The sequence below is a fragment of the Pseudopodoces humilis genome, chromosome 7, assembly GCF_049639895.1.
Source record: "Pseudopodoces humilis isolate 2021_Gansu_Grassland_sample_001 chromosome 7, ASM4963989v1, whole genome shotgun sequence".
Taxonomy (NCBI): Eukaryota; Metazoa; Chordata; class Aves; order Passeriformes; family Paridae; genus Pseudopodoces; species Pseudopodoces humilis.
In genome coordinates, this window is record NC_142206.1 from 48,968,789 (window position 1) to 48,983,629 (window position 14,841).

The 14,841-nt window shown below is 40.0% G+C and overlaps 1 long non-coding RNA gene across 1 annotated transcript; it reads right to left on the reverse strand.

The window, feature by feature from the left end:
* Positions 1-6,292: 6,292 nt before the first annotated feature.
* On the reverse strand, positions 6,293-12,949 carry LOC148184028 (uncharacterized). Its single transcript, XR_015772866.1, has 2 exons — positions 12,719-12,949; positions 6,293-6,681 (listed from the first exon to the last, which is right to left on the reverse strand). It is a non-coding gene; the product is annotated as an uncharacterized LOC148184028 (long non-coding RNA).
* Between the last annotated feature and the right edge of the window lie 1,892 nt (positions 12,950-14,841).

Consider the following 14,841-nt stretch of genomic DNA (forward strand, 5'->3'; position numbering starts at 1 on the left):
CCTTGGTGGAAGTACTGGCATACCTCCAGCAACATTCCTTCTGGTTTTTTTTCCTTAGATAGATAGATAGATAGATAGATAGATAGATAGATAGATAGATAGATAGATAGATAGATAGATAGATAGATAGATAGATAGATAGACAGATAGATAGACAGACAGACAGACAGACAGATAGATAGATAGATAGATAGATAGATAGATAGATAGATAGATAGATAGACAGGCTGCTGTGCTTTGTGCCTTGGTGTGATGCCCTTCCCTCACAAGAAAGAAGCCACCATATTGTGTCACTATAAAGTTGTGAGTTACTGTTCAATGGGAAATGTCAGATTTGTCACCAAGGTATACTTGATTAGTTACTGCATAGAGGACAGGGTCAGACAAAACTGTCAGAAAGACCCTCCCACTGAATGATGAGGTTCAGAATAGCCTGTCCTGCTTTCTGAACCCCGTCTCAGAGAGAAGTCTAGGCACACTGGGGTCCACTCTTAGTCCCAAGACTTGGTCGACAGTCTATGGCTGAAGGATTATACATGCACAGTGAATCCTGTAGACAGCTCAGCTAAGAAGTCCAAGTTTATCCTGCCATTGACCACTTAGTGAGGATCTGTTGTGGGAAGGGATCTCTCAGCCTGGAGGAGTAACCTTGAGAGGTGTCCCTACTCAAGGAGAGATCCTGGCGTGCAGCCCGCTGCCGTATAGGAGAGCTCCCTGGCCCTGGGCTGTCTGCTATTTATAGAGAAAGATGAGTGACTTATGGTCATATTTGCATAGCAGCAAGACGTCTGGGTCACCATTCCAGACAGCTCCTGGCTGCCATGTTGCCATCCACCCCCAAAGTCCAGAGTAAGGTGGAGGCAGCCATCACATCCTCTGCCAGTGGTTATCGCTTAAAAGGGGTTGGGGAAAGCACACTTCACAGGATGTTAAGAGTCCCAAAGATCCACTACACTAGCAATTTGCAGTTATATTTAATACTTTAAGTAGTTATTGAAGGCACGAATATATTGCTATCAAGTGACAAGGTATTTCAAAGTCCTATGAGCTGAAATCTTTCCTGTGAAACAAAGAATGGGAACAGCTGCCTTCTGGAAAGGTGCCTTGTTTTGCTTTTTTGATCATGAATTCTGCATTTCTATGCTTGTCTGGATTTTGTTAGAACAATTTTTACATCCAAACTCATATGTAGGTCATCTGTCATCCAATTATTGGAGGTTATTCAAAGGTTATGTTTGAAGTACTCACTGGAGATATAAAGCAAGTGTTTCATTCATTGATAGTGATTGCTGAACAAAGGCTTAGAAATCCTAAAGGAACTATCAGAATGGATTTGAACTTCTACACCACGGGAAGAGTGTTGTGAAGGCAGTGTGACCTTGATGGAAACAGCAGGTAACTCTACTCACACCTTCTGAAGTATGAGGGACACATTTGCATAATTGACTGAAGATGCTTTTCATGTGACTGACAAGTTGACAGCTATTAATTATCTTAATATTTGCTTCAGGTTCTGAGCCTGCACAAAGCAATTAAAGATACTTTTAGAAATTAGTGGTATGTTTGCACTCCTTCCTCTAATTGTTTGCTAAATAATTTGCCATCATTATGTTTCAAATCTCTGAGTAATGCAAATAGTACTTAAATAGTATGGTTTAATGCAGAGGGAAGCAACTACAAATGTGTAAAGAATGTGTGGAAAAAGGGAAGAAGGGTAGATCTTAACAGCAAAGTGTCTTCCTCACCTAAATTTGATGTGATTATTTAGAGATGGTTGGTATCAAAGTGCTTTAACCTTTCAGGCAGACACACAGGCTCTGTTTTTATTGTGTGGATGTTAAGTGGACTGTTGGGAACTTGAAGACTGCAACAAATTTTCCAACAGTTTGCATTTCTGAGTGCCAAGTAGCACACCAAATTAGATCCCTCCAGAAATCAAACTCTACCCATCGGTTCTCAGCATCCCTCACCTGAAACTGACTGCACAACTTTCTGTGTTCTCCTCTGCTTTCCTTTAGGTCATTGTGATGCCTGTGGTGTACAGGCTGTTCTGCAAATATGGTAGATATCCTTTCAGTATAAATTTCACCTCATATGCCTTACCAAATGCATGGCTACAGTTTGTAAGCATGTCATGTATTGCTGCTGTGTTTTCTATTGAGATGAACTAAAACAAATGATGCAGTAATGTTTTTGAGAAGAAATTGAAATTCTGGGAAAGAGATAATGAAAAGCTCTGACTTTTGTAATTTCTGATCTGAATTCAGAGTGATCTGAATTTGTGAGCAACAGGGAAGCTATGAGTCTTTTGGTTTTTGAATCTCATTATCTTGCTTAGATCACTGACATTTCCACAACTTAGCAATTGCCATGTGGTCCAGAAGTCAATTAATGGATAATTACCGGAAGGCAGTGGTCAGTCTTAGATGGCTGCTGTTGTCACTGCTATGCCTCATCAGCAGCAGAATCTTTTAGTATTAGGAAAGAATTCTGGCCAGCTCAGACAAGGTGTCCCATGTCAGTCTTGAGACAACAGCTTACCTTGTGTGTGAGCTTATATATAATTGATAAAATTGATTATGCTGATATGTGGCAAAACAGTTCCTGAAAACTTAGATTTCTGCAACATATTGACCAGCTTCCCTCCTCCTGTGTGACAGTGCAGACCTTCTAATCATTATCCTTAGATTATCCCACTGCTATGGTCAGCTAAGGTCAGCCTTAAACAGCAGCCCAGCATCAGTGCATGCTGAAAGGTTGTGGTAGAACCTTTTTGTTAGATTTAATTTAAGCCATGGTCAGTATTTCTCCATTTCCATTATAAACATAGGAAGAAAAATTCAAGCAAAGTATTATGAAATAAATGATGGGAATCCTCTTACATATTTATGAACAAATGCTCTGTTCTATCCTATGGTGTGTGTGGACTGTCCATATGCTAAACCTTTGGTAGATTTAGTTTCATTCTGCAGAAATTTCTCAAAAAAAAAAAAAAATCATGGGGGGAAAAATAGAAGAATACCATTTCCAGACCTCAGATCAATCCTGATTAATTACATTAGTCATTCAAAGGTAATAAATGTGGACTGCACTGTGCCTTATATTGCCTCATGCCCCTGTTCAAGTGGAGTCCTTCCCATTCCCAGGGGATGTATTGGTATTGCTCACCCAGCCAACCCACTGGCTCTCCATGAACCCACACTGCCTAACGCTGTACTTGAAGGTGCAGGTGCATCTGCTCTGTTCCTCTAGACCTCTGGCAGGATATCAACCTATGTAAGTCATTGATGTCCATGTAAAAATATATGGACATCAAAGTATGGTATAAACTGTGATATTCAAACTTGATAAACAACCAAAAGTGTCACTGCTTTGTGCCAGATTAATACAGGCAGATCCTTCCAGTTGTTATTTGGCTGCTCGGAGCACTTGGCTATCATCTCTTCCCCTCTGCTGTGTATAGCAGGGCTGACAGCTGGGGACAGGAGTTGCAGCTTCACTTACCCAAATTCAGAGGAAGACAGCAATCAGGCTCCAATCCCCGAAGGCTTTTATTTCCTGGCTGTTAAAACAGAAAAAGCATTCACATCTAGATAGCAGGGACAACCTTTGGAGAAAGAAAGGCGAGGCAAACTCTACACCTGGTTGAATATCCAGCAACTATCATTCTGCCACACAAACACACAGAGCTGTTGCTATGCTGTGCACAGACTCCTGATGGCCAGCTGTGTTTTACCCCCATTTAACTAGAGTTCTCACATACATGGATGCAGCTTGATAGTTGCCTCTATCATGCAATGTATGTGTTCCTCTTGGCTCCACAGAGATTCATAATGGTCAGAATATTTTTGACAGACCTGAGGCAGAATTCATTCTTTTCATGCACGGAATATAATTAAATCCTGTTTGGAAGAAAAAATGTAGGGTTTTTTTCATGGATGTTTGTTTATATACTAAATGCAATATTATGGGTTCCTTGAACTGACTTTGCTGGAGGAACTGCACTTATTTGCTTTCCTTCTTTCCTTTGCCTCTAGCTGTCTGTTCCAGAACAGGGGCTCCCATTCTTCTCTGTCCACCTATTACAAAAACACAGCTACAGGAGAGTATTTATGCAGCAAATGGTACTGCTGCCATCTACTCGTTGAAGGAAGCATTACCATTTCCTTACTAATCGAGAGCACAGCTCAGTTGATGTCCCAAATCACCTTTGTCTTCTCTGAGTCTAAATATTTAATCAGAATTTTATCTCACTTGCACTTTGCATCCACCAGAAAATCCGCCCACGTGTTTTCTTTTCCCTTAGCCACAGCAACACAAAACAAGTAGCTGCATGAACATTACAGTTTCCTATTTCTTGATGGGACTAGGAGTAACTAAAAGGATGCCAGCTGGGTCAGAAATGTTTCTTGCAGCTGTGCAATTAACAATGTGTCTCTCTCACAGAGATCCTCTTGGCGTCTGCTGTTGCTCAGCTCTGACTACAGTGGAGACCTTAATTTGGCAGATGGCCCTTGCAAAATTTTTCTTTATTATTTAATAATACATAGTATTATATAATAATAATAATCTATTGTAAACCCAGCTCCTAATTTATTTTTGCATTTGCCTTTGATAGATCTTTGAGTTCCACTGAGGTCCCTAACTGTGATTAAGAGAAAGTTTTGTTTATATATGTCCAAATGACTGTGACTCAAAATTTAACTAAAATTAAAAGACTACATACAGGGCTGTTCCTTGCTCAGCAGGACCCTCCAACATCTATATTCCCTTCGACATGAGCAGAGGGCTTTTTCTGCTGTCCAGTTTGTCTTCATGGTGCTTCTGAGATTAACCTGCAATTGTGAGCATTTTGCTATCTGTGTGTCTGACAGGGGAATTCGGGACTGAAATTTTCTCTAGAATTACTTCAGTTCAATCCCCCTTGATTTTCCAATTTTATTTTTGCAATGATTTTTTATTTTGCTGCCTGTCAGATTCCTTTATGAAGTATTGAGGATGTGCCTAAAACATTTAAGGGGTGTTGTTTCCAAGTATCTCCTTGCTAAGCCTTTCTCTGTCTGGGGATTTGCTACATATAAAAAGTGATACTAAACTGCAACAGTACCTTGGAATTAGCCTGTTTGCAGATACTTTTGCTATGGCAATGTTTGTGCAATACATCAATGTAAAGAAATAAAGATGACATTTTCTTAGTCACAAATGTGAAACGTACACCTCTTTAGAAAAATGTCTTGATTCCTCCTATTGCACTCTTTTCAAATGGCACAGAATCTCTCTGTGTTTTAAAACATTCTTGTTGAAAGTTTTATACATTGGCACTTCCTTCTGGCCTCCATAAATGCCATTACAGCACCCAAAGGAACATTGTGCTCTGGAAGCCTTCTAAAAGCCTAACGACAGAAGGAATATGTTAAATTCTAAAGAAGTAGGAATTAATGAAAGCATCCTATGTCTTTCTTTTTTCTTTGTCTTGTTTGTGAGCCCTCTACCACTGGGACATGAGTTCCAACTGATTTTTAAACATGCTTGAGTCATCCTTCCCTTGGAAGAGTGCAAAGGGCTGCAAACAGAGCAGCTCTGGCTTAGCCCATGGAAGCAATGATGCACTTAGCATGAGGCATCTAATTCACTCAGGGGATTATCATCTGCTTAAGCAGTGGAGGGGATGGCTGCTAGAAATTTAGATGGTCATGTTTCAGTAAATGCATCAATAGGCCATGTGTATCTATTTGCTTATTAACTTGTCATAGAAAACAAACTGTGTAACACCAAGTGATGCTTCCAGCTGGCACTGGTCAGTCTCCACAGAACTACAGCTACCCTTTACTATGAAATTGTCAGGCAGAAAATTACAAAGAAATCCAAATGATCATTTCAGAGTAGACAACTTTTCAGAATGATTTATTTCTAAATGTCTCTGCCTCACTTGTGTAGTATTAAATTAAAAACTTGCTTTCCTTTTAAGCCCTCACATGAGTAAATTTATTTTTTAACTGCCATATTTAGAGATGTAATGCATCTTTCACATCTAAATATACTGAAACAGGGTCTATTAATAGCAACTCTGGACCAGGTTTTTTTAAGCAATTACTTTGGTATATACATTGTAGAAAGCTCCTATTATAAAATAATGATTTCATAGTAGTAAGATTTATATTTGCCATATTTATATTTTTATATTTTATATTTTATGATGTGCTAAATTATTTCTAAATTCAAAAATGGATCTCCGCAGATTTGTGGGATGTGTGTTAGCAATTAGTTTAATCAATGCTTTTGAAAGAAAGAGTTGGTGATAGGCATTTAATAAATTAATATGGAAATTAGGAATACAGAAGTATACAATTGAAAGACCTGGCACAATATTTCATACTTGAGACATCTTAGTGATTCAGGAGACTTTTCTTCATGATAGAAAAGGAAGGTGTTTCTGCCCCATTAATTGGCATGTGGCTGTTTTAAATGTGAGCCCCGGAGCTCCAGCAGGAGGAGGGGGGTGAGCAGGTGGGGTCTGGGCTGGGAGGAAAAATCCACCCTGGGCCAGAGAGTTGCTGTTTGATGCAGCAGCTGCCCCAGGTGAGGAAACTCTTGGCTGATTCTGATGTTTTGTTTTCATCATTGTCTTCATATGACCTGTATGCATACCTCTGTCCAGCCACAGGGAAGAGAGGAGCAGAGCTGAGAACAGGAAAGTTAATAAAACCAATCAGTACTGAATATAGGTTATTTCATGAAATCCATTGGTTCCTATGGTGTGGAGCTGTACAGGTCAGTTCAAGACAGTAGTTTCAAATATTTGTTTTGTAATATAAAAACATAAGGCATGGAAAGGGCATTTCTGAAGGCATGGGAAGCACTTTTCTGAGAATTGGAGTCTGGGAGGATAGGAAGGAGAAAAGATTATTTTGTATTTCTCTATTATTATATTCCTTCCTCAGACATTCGCTGCTGGAGACTCTGAGACAGACAAGGCTGGAAGGAAGGATCTCTGCAGTGACCCTGTGAGTCTGCGTTTGAATGCTCATTCCCAGGGTCAAGGACCAAAGGAAGATGTGCAGGAAGCCTGGAAATTCCCAGTGGGGTAACTACACACACTCCCAGAGCTGCCACCGAAGGTAGGCAGGTGAATACCAGGATACTTTTCTTTGCAATGTGTCTCATGGTCGTGTCAGATGCTTTCCCATGTTCATTTCTGTTGGAAGACACGTGGCAAGAGCAGAGGCAGTAAATGTGCTACAGCATTTCTGAAAAGCTGTGAACCCTGTGCCCCCATGGACATAAATCATCTTGGTTCTGCCACAGGCTGTGCTCGGCCACGGAGGGAGAGAACGAGGAAGGCAGGGAGGATGGATGCTGCTCGTATTTTTGCCCATTCTGGAAACACTAGTCCTATTGAGTTAAAATGATAATAATAATTTAAAAAAACCCAAAAACAAAAACATGTTTTGTCTTCTAAGGTAGGCTCTGGATGATTTCTTAAATGGCAGGGACACCTGGTGGTGCTAAAGGAATCCTGCAGAGCATCCAGCTGATCCCAGAGTGGCCTCTGGTGCAGTGGAGGGTAGGAGAGAGCCCGTGATGCAGGGCAGGAGGGAATGGGCCAGAATGGCCAGAAACAGTTACCAGTTCCTCGGGTACTCTTTGTTTGCAAAGAGGCACGATAACGATTTGTTATGCAAATTAATTTAAAATTTTAATTTATGTAATTTTTAATCATTAAGAAAACTCTTTATAAATTGATAACTGTAGTTATTTAAGGCATGGATAAAATAAAGACCCTAATCTTCCCCAGCTGCAGTGAGTGATGCTATATGAAAAACACAATTAGTCCACAATTCTTCTGTGACCAGCCAGGATAATGATACTGGTATTTCAATGTCAAATCAACATTCTTCATATTGTTTGTAATAATTACACACATGAGGAGAAAACATGGAACAAGGTTGTTCAAGTACCTGCAGAAGTTTCATATGACTGTTGGCCAGATGTTTAACCCGAAATTTGCATCCCAGTGCTTCCATGCCCCATTACTTAATGCTCTTAACACAGTCTTCAGCAGTCCTTTATACCTCTCCATCCCTGGTTGGGGTTGGGATAAGGGTTGGGGGTGATAAGGGATGCAATGTATGCACCCAATACCACATTCCCCAAGAGTTTATAAGGTTATTTCTAAAATCAGTCCCCTTGTCTGAATTGATTCTCTCTTGGATACCATGTCACCACAAAATGTGTCTCCTGAGGCCTGAGATGGTGTTTGGAGCAGTGGCAATAGCTTACAGCCAGCCAGCTGGTGCCTCCACCGTGGTGACTGTGGAGCTCTCGCAGTGTGACATGACACAAGGTGTCCCAGCTCTCACCACCTCCACAGGAGCCTTTCCTTGCCCACCTGACACAGAAATCAAAACAACATAGAACACCCTTTCAACCCCATCACAATTGCAGTCCTAAACCCTAGCAGCCAATCTCTTTATTCTCAGATGTGTAGGCAGCCAAGCAGTAGAACACTCACTCATTATCATCAGAAAATTTGCCTCCCTCACTTCCTTCATAATCCTCTTAATCCTATGCCTGCTGTTGGAGCTTTAGAAAGCACATTACTTAACCTCTAAAACTGCTCTAATAGTTCATAAAAACTTTCATCTTGTAAACCAAAGATTGAAGATTATACCTCTTCTTGGAGTTCTTTCCCTTCAGAAAGAAAACCTTTATCTACAACTCTCAAAGCTGCTATTTTAAATCAAACTACTTTTTGACTCCTTTCTACCCCAAACTGCACAAATTGCTCCCCAAGCTAGCCCCCATAGAAGTTCTAAGATGCCAAAAAGGTTAGCAACAACTCCAAGCCTGCAACCAAAAACCACCCTGATCCCCATGGGTAGAACATAGCTGCCCCACTAAAACCCAGTCACAGACGAGACCCCCCCACCATCAACAGTGTCTACACCAAACCAACACTCAGAGCTGCTCCCACAACCAGAACCAAAGCTTGCCACACACCATACCCAACAATTCTTCAATCCCCCCATGCTTCTGGAAAGGAGCCTACTGCCAGAGAGAGAGTAAAAACAAAACCCACTGATATTCTGCCCAAGCACACTAAAAACAGCACCAGCAACACAAAGGAGGTACCTGGACTCATCAGCCACACACACCCAGCAACAAGTACCGAGAACAAACCTACCACCCCATAATAATAATAAGGGTTGGATGCCACTGCCAGTTCTTCTATAATAAATAATAAATGATAAAGCATGCACCCAACAATGTAACAAAATTTCTCATAATAATTTCTACTTGACTTTTCTCCAAGACTTATGGTTAACCATGATTTTCATTATTATAATGCAAAATCTCCATTTTGCAGCTGGAGAAAAACAAATGTATCAGAAAACTGTTTTATGCAGTGTATTGGATTTTTTTTTTGTTTGTTGGGTCCCCTCTCTTCCCTCTGTAAGTAAAATTATAGGGCCAAAGAGTTCAGGCACGGAGGGGGTCTCAGCTTGTAGGCACAGCCACCTGCTGTCACAGCGAGAGCGTGTTTTGACAAGGGTCGAGGGTGTGAACAAGAATAAAGGTGATGTATCCACACAGTAAAGAGCTACAGAAAGCATCTCACAATGGTCACAAGAGGGCAGGAGCATCCCAAGATTAGGTCTGCAGCTCCTAGGCAGCTTTCCCTTCCCTGGATTTCTTTTACATTGAAATTAATAAAATCCCCTTTGAACAAAATATAAGCACATGACTTAATGCAATTATGACCAGCTCTATTATTAGCTCAGTCCTAAAAAAAAAAAAATTCCCAACAGCTCTGAGATGATTTTTGTTTATGGCCTAATGGAAAGATCAGTTTTCTTGGGAATGAGGGGCTTCAGGGACACCAGGGTCTTAATAGTATCCTTGCTTCTTCTCTCACATTTCTCTTAATATACAGTTGTAAGTCAAGTTCAGTCACTCAAGAAAAGAGAAAATCAAGAAAACATGCTAATTTCTTCAAGTACAATAGTCCTTAAAACATTATCTCCCCTTGCCACTCTTTGTTTATTCATCTTTTGGTTCTGATACCAAGAATTTTCTTTATGTATTTGACTTTAGTTATGTAAGTATCTTTGTTAATTCCACTGAAGCCATAACAGTAAACCAAAGACACGAGAATTTTTTGGATTATGGCTCTGTGGCACAATCTTTTTAATGCACAGATAACACCAGTCCTGCAAATCTCTCTATGCACACAAATTAGCTCCAAAATTGTTTCTAATTACTTCCAAGAAGCATGATGAAATTGTTCTCTTTCCATCAAATTATATAAATCTCTGGTTTTAAAGCTTAAATCCAAATCTGACTCTGCTCCTTCCTGCCAACAGCTCAGGATCTGACAGGCACACAACATCCCCCCTGTGCCCAGAGATGTTCTCAAGAGCCCTGCTCTGCTGGCAGATGGGTTCCAGCAGTGTGGACGAGCCCACGTGGGTAAGCAGAAAAACTGCAGGACTGGGCACAGAAACTGAGCCACTCCAAATAGCTCCAGAACATCTCAGTGAAAAAATAGCCCCTTACTTTCGAGGTCTGAACAATGACTAGTTTTCTTCCATAATGCTGAATAACTAGGCCGAAATATGCACAATGAACCAAACTTGTTATGACCATTTTTAGAAACAATTTCATTTATCATGTAAGGAAAAGGACAGACAGAACCCCTAAAAACTTAGCTGAATTCCTTCTTTAATATAATGCATGCCTACTGAATCAAATCCATCTTTTAACAGGGAAGTTAATGGGGAATTGAATAACAGGAATACTAATAATATAGTAATATAATAATGTTAAAAAGTCCAAACCTATAGACAATAAAATGAAGGGTGAACAGAATCAGGAACAAACCCTTCCCTTTATTTGTCATTTGCATGTTCCCCTGGTGTTAAGAGGTAGACCTTTGTAAAGACTAGACCCTGGGTAGCCTGAGACACCAGAAAATCTGGAGATAAGTAAATAACTTACTCTTTCATCAGTCTAAAGTGACTGAGTTCACATCTGTGTGACCTTCATTACACTTTAGAGGTGGCATGGCATGAAATCTTAATTCTTTTCAGGGATTTCAAACTGATTCATCTTGCAATGCACTAATGATGATGGTTTCTAGTAATTAATTCTTAAATTAAAATTGCAAATGTCACTAAAGACAGAAATTCTTTTGATGACAAAAATAGAGTTCAAAAATGTTCCTGGCAAATTTGAAAATGGAATTAAAAATAAGATGAAATTAAAAGGAAGCTAGAATTGAAATTATCCAAAGACATGCTGTATGAGTGGAATGAATCATCCCTGTTGGTATAGGATGGGGAGCAAGTTTCTTCAGCAGTTTTGAAGGAAAAGCTCTGGTCAAGTATGGACTTTGGACAACCATGTCATATTACAAAAATGGGAAATGTCATCCTAGGTTGCATTGCCAAGGGTAAAACTTGGAAAATCTGTGGAATAATTTCTTCCATTGTACTTTCCATTAGCAAAGATTCAGCTCAGGTACATTATTCGCTTTTGAATGTTGCCAAGCAAGAAATATACCAATGAGATCTACTTAGTTTAAAGAACTGAGGATTAAAAGAGTATAGACTCCTTTCTATAATGTGAGAAGCAGGAGAATTCAAGGAGACTCGCCCTCAAAACTGGGCTTTTATGACTGTGAAATGTAAAAAAATTTATGACTTATCTTAAGATTCTGATGAGGAACTCCAATACAAAAAAGGGAAGAATAGTATATGATACAATAAATTAATAAACAAATAAATGTACACATTAAGATGATAGGAAATAATTTTTGAAAAGGCTACATCTGTATTTTAGACATCACTAAATGATGTCTAAATTGGAGATGAGAAATTTCACTAGCTTCCCTGATACTCAAAAACTAAATTTTCTGAGAAGACATAATAGTTTCTGTGGCCAGCCATCTGATTATAAACTCAGCCCCAAAAGAATGCTGCTTCAGAGGGAAGCTCTTCCTGCTTACCATACCAGTCACATAAAACTGTTCCAGTTTATGTATGATAAGTGGGTCTAATAACACTGTTATTTGCAATTAAGCTCATTTTATGAACTATGCTTCTAGAAAATTCCAGCTCATCTCTTATTTCTGAAGAGTTTTATCCTGCTTTTCTCTGAGAGGCTTTATTTATGCTAAATAAAGACAAGGAAAGGCTTAGGTGGTCTATAATTCTTACAGCTCATTGCTTTCTATATTCCTAAAGCTACCTTTAGTTAAAATTTACTTCATATAAGATTGAAGAGTATAGATACTGTACATGTGCTCTATAAAATGACATAATAATGTTCTCTAAATTGGAAAGGTGGCTGAAAGGACCTGTGGTGGTTTGACCTTGTCTGGCTGCCAGATGCCTCCCAAGCACTCTACCTCTTGCTCTCTCAATGGGATGGAGGAGAAGATATGATGAAAGGGTTTGTGAGCTGAGATACAGACAGATTGCTTAGCAATTACTGTCACGGGCAAAAGAATCTTGATTGAGGAGGATTATATCAATTTATTGACAATTAAAAATAGATTAAGATAGTGAGAAGAAAAGACAAAACTAAAGTCCCCTTCCTCTGCCCCCTCCCACTTGTTCTTCTCGGGCTCAGCCTCAATATTGGCTTTGCTGGCTCTCCCCTGAGCTGCACAGGGGATGGGAATTGGGTAAGTTCATAACTGCTCCATAATCCTCACCTTGTTTCCCTGCTGCATTTCTTCCCACAGGTCCAGCCCTGGCTGGGTCCCTCACAGGGGCTGCAGTTCTTCCAGAGCAGCCTGCTCCAGTCTGGGCTTTGAACAGCATGAGGAATATGTGATTAAATTGTCATAACAGAGATAAACATTAGCCATCCGTGTGGTGAGGCCTGTGAAACAGAAGGATTTCATACGAAGGGTATGGAATTTGGATTACAGAACAAGGTTAAAACAGAGTGAAAAACCTCCTGTCAAAATGATTGTATTGCAGAGTAGAGGTAGAAGGGAGGGTCCTCTGAAATTCCTCCTAATCCTGCTATCTTGACAGGTTGAGATAATTAGTTAATTGATGCCACATAAGGTAAATTTCCTCTAGGGGGAAACCTATGATCCGTGACTTTAGTTGACTGATATTTGCACATTTAGTATTTTGCTACAATTTCTTAGGTGGGGTTTGGCCCTTCTTTCTTTCTTACTTTAAGCTAGGCTTTTGCCCTTGTGTAGTCTTATTTGTAAGTTATTATTTGTTTGTCTCTCTGGAAGCTTGGAAGTTTTAGTGCTGTCCATGTCTATTACCATTCTAGTTTAGTTTTCACTGCATGTAATTGATAGCAATAGCTGCTTCCATCAGACTTCATAAAGTGTTTGGCTTTCTTTTGCTTTCTGGCTAAAAGATTCTGCTTTGGGGTTTGCCCTTTAAAATGTAGAACATATTAATTTATGTTTTGTTTGTGCCATCAGCATGGCTCTTGTTAACAAACAGACTGTTTCTGAGAGTGGATATTTTCTGGTTATTGCATTTTTCCTCAGGTGCAGACATCATCGAGTCAAATATTGAGTTCTGACCTCTTTTTCTTAGTCTGTCCTCACAGGCTGTTAATGAGCTTGAATATTACATTAAAGGCTTGATGACAGCTCCCCAGAGAAGAGTTCTCTGTGGATGGTGTAATAGCAAGTAAATATTTAAGTCTGTTCCCAAGACACTCGGGCTGTCAGCTTTGCGAAGCAGGGAAGGCATTTTGCTCTCAGTGCAGCGCTGTGGGGGGAGCATCCCTGCTCCCCGTGCTCTGCTGTGCCTCTGGGGGATCCCACAGAAACCTCCAACAGGGCACATTCCAGATACCACCAGCCACTACCTCTTTCCTTACCCTATCACCTCTGGGTCCACAGGAATAAAAAGTGGGAGGGTTTCCAATCTGCAGCAGCGAGCCAGGAGTGCTGAGTGTGATGTGGGAAATGCCTTGGGGGTGCAGCAGAGCCCCAGCCCATGGCTAGGATTTACAGGCACTCATACAAGTGAACCAAATATTACAAGGTCTCTCAATAGCTATATTTGTCTGAGTATTACACACATATTAAAAAGAATATCCAAGGCAATTAATTCTACTGCAGTGCTGAATTACAGATGCTAAATTCCTCAAGGCCAGGAAATTTAGTTATACTATAAACTTTTCTGAAACACAGACAGTTTTACCTCTCATTTCCTGCCCTTTACATAAACACTCATAAAGGTTTCCCACTACATGATGATGCAATCAAGATGACAATTTACTTTGGAAAACATTCTGGGTTTTAGAAAGCAAATATTATCATGCTGAAGTTGCACAGGGTAAAACCACAGCTGGCTGTATTGAGGTAGAAGGCTAATTTGGAACATGTGTAAGAAACTAATGACACCCCCTCAAGCCATGAAGAGAAGGTGGTGCACTTTCTATTTGTGTTAGTATTAGGGAATGAAACCATTACTGGGAGGGGAGGGAGGGAGATATTCTGGAAAATTTTCATGGCTCTCTGGCTTTAGGCAGATTGAGAAAATCTTTCATGTCAAGTTTTAATAATGATCAAACTTTTGGTGTTTGAAAAGCTAAAGGATCTGCCACTTGCTTTTTCTTTTAGGGTAAGCAGAATGTTACAGAATTTGGCCTATAAAAAGTGAGGTATTCCTAGTCTTTAGGCACACCTGCTAGTCCCAGCCCCAAGCTTGCTAAGATTGCTGTGTGCAGGAGTACAAGAAAATCAGCATCAAAACTTTTTAGCATATTGGCAGTACCCAACACTGACTTTTAGAAATGGTATTGAAAAGGCTGTCTAAGACACGAGAATTTGTAGCCATCTGAGAAAGA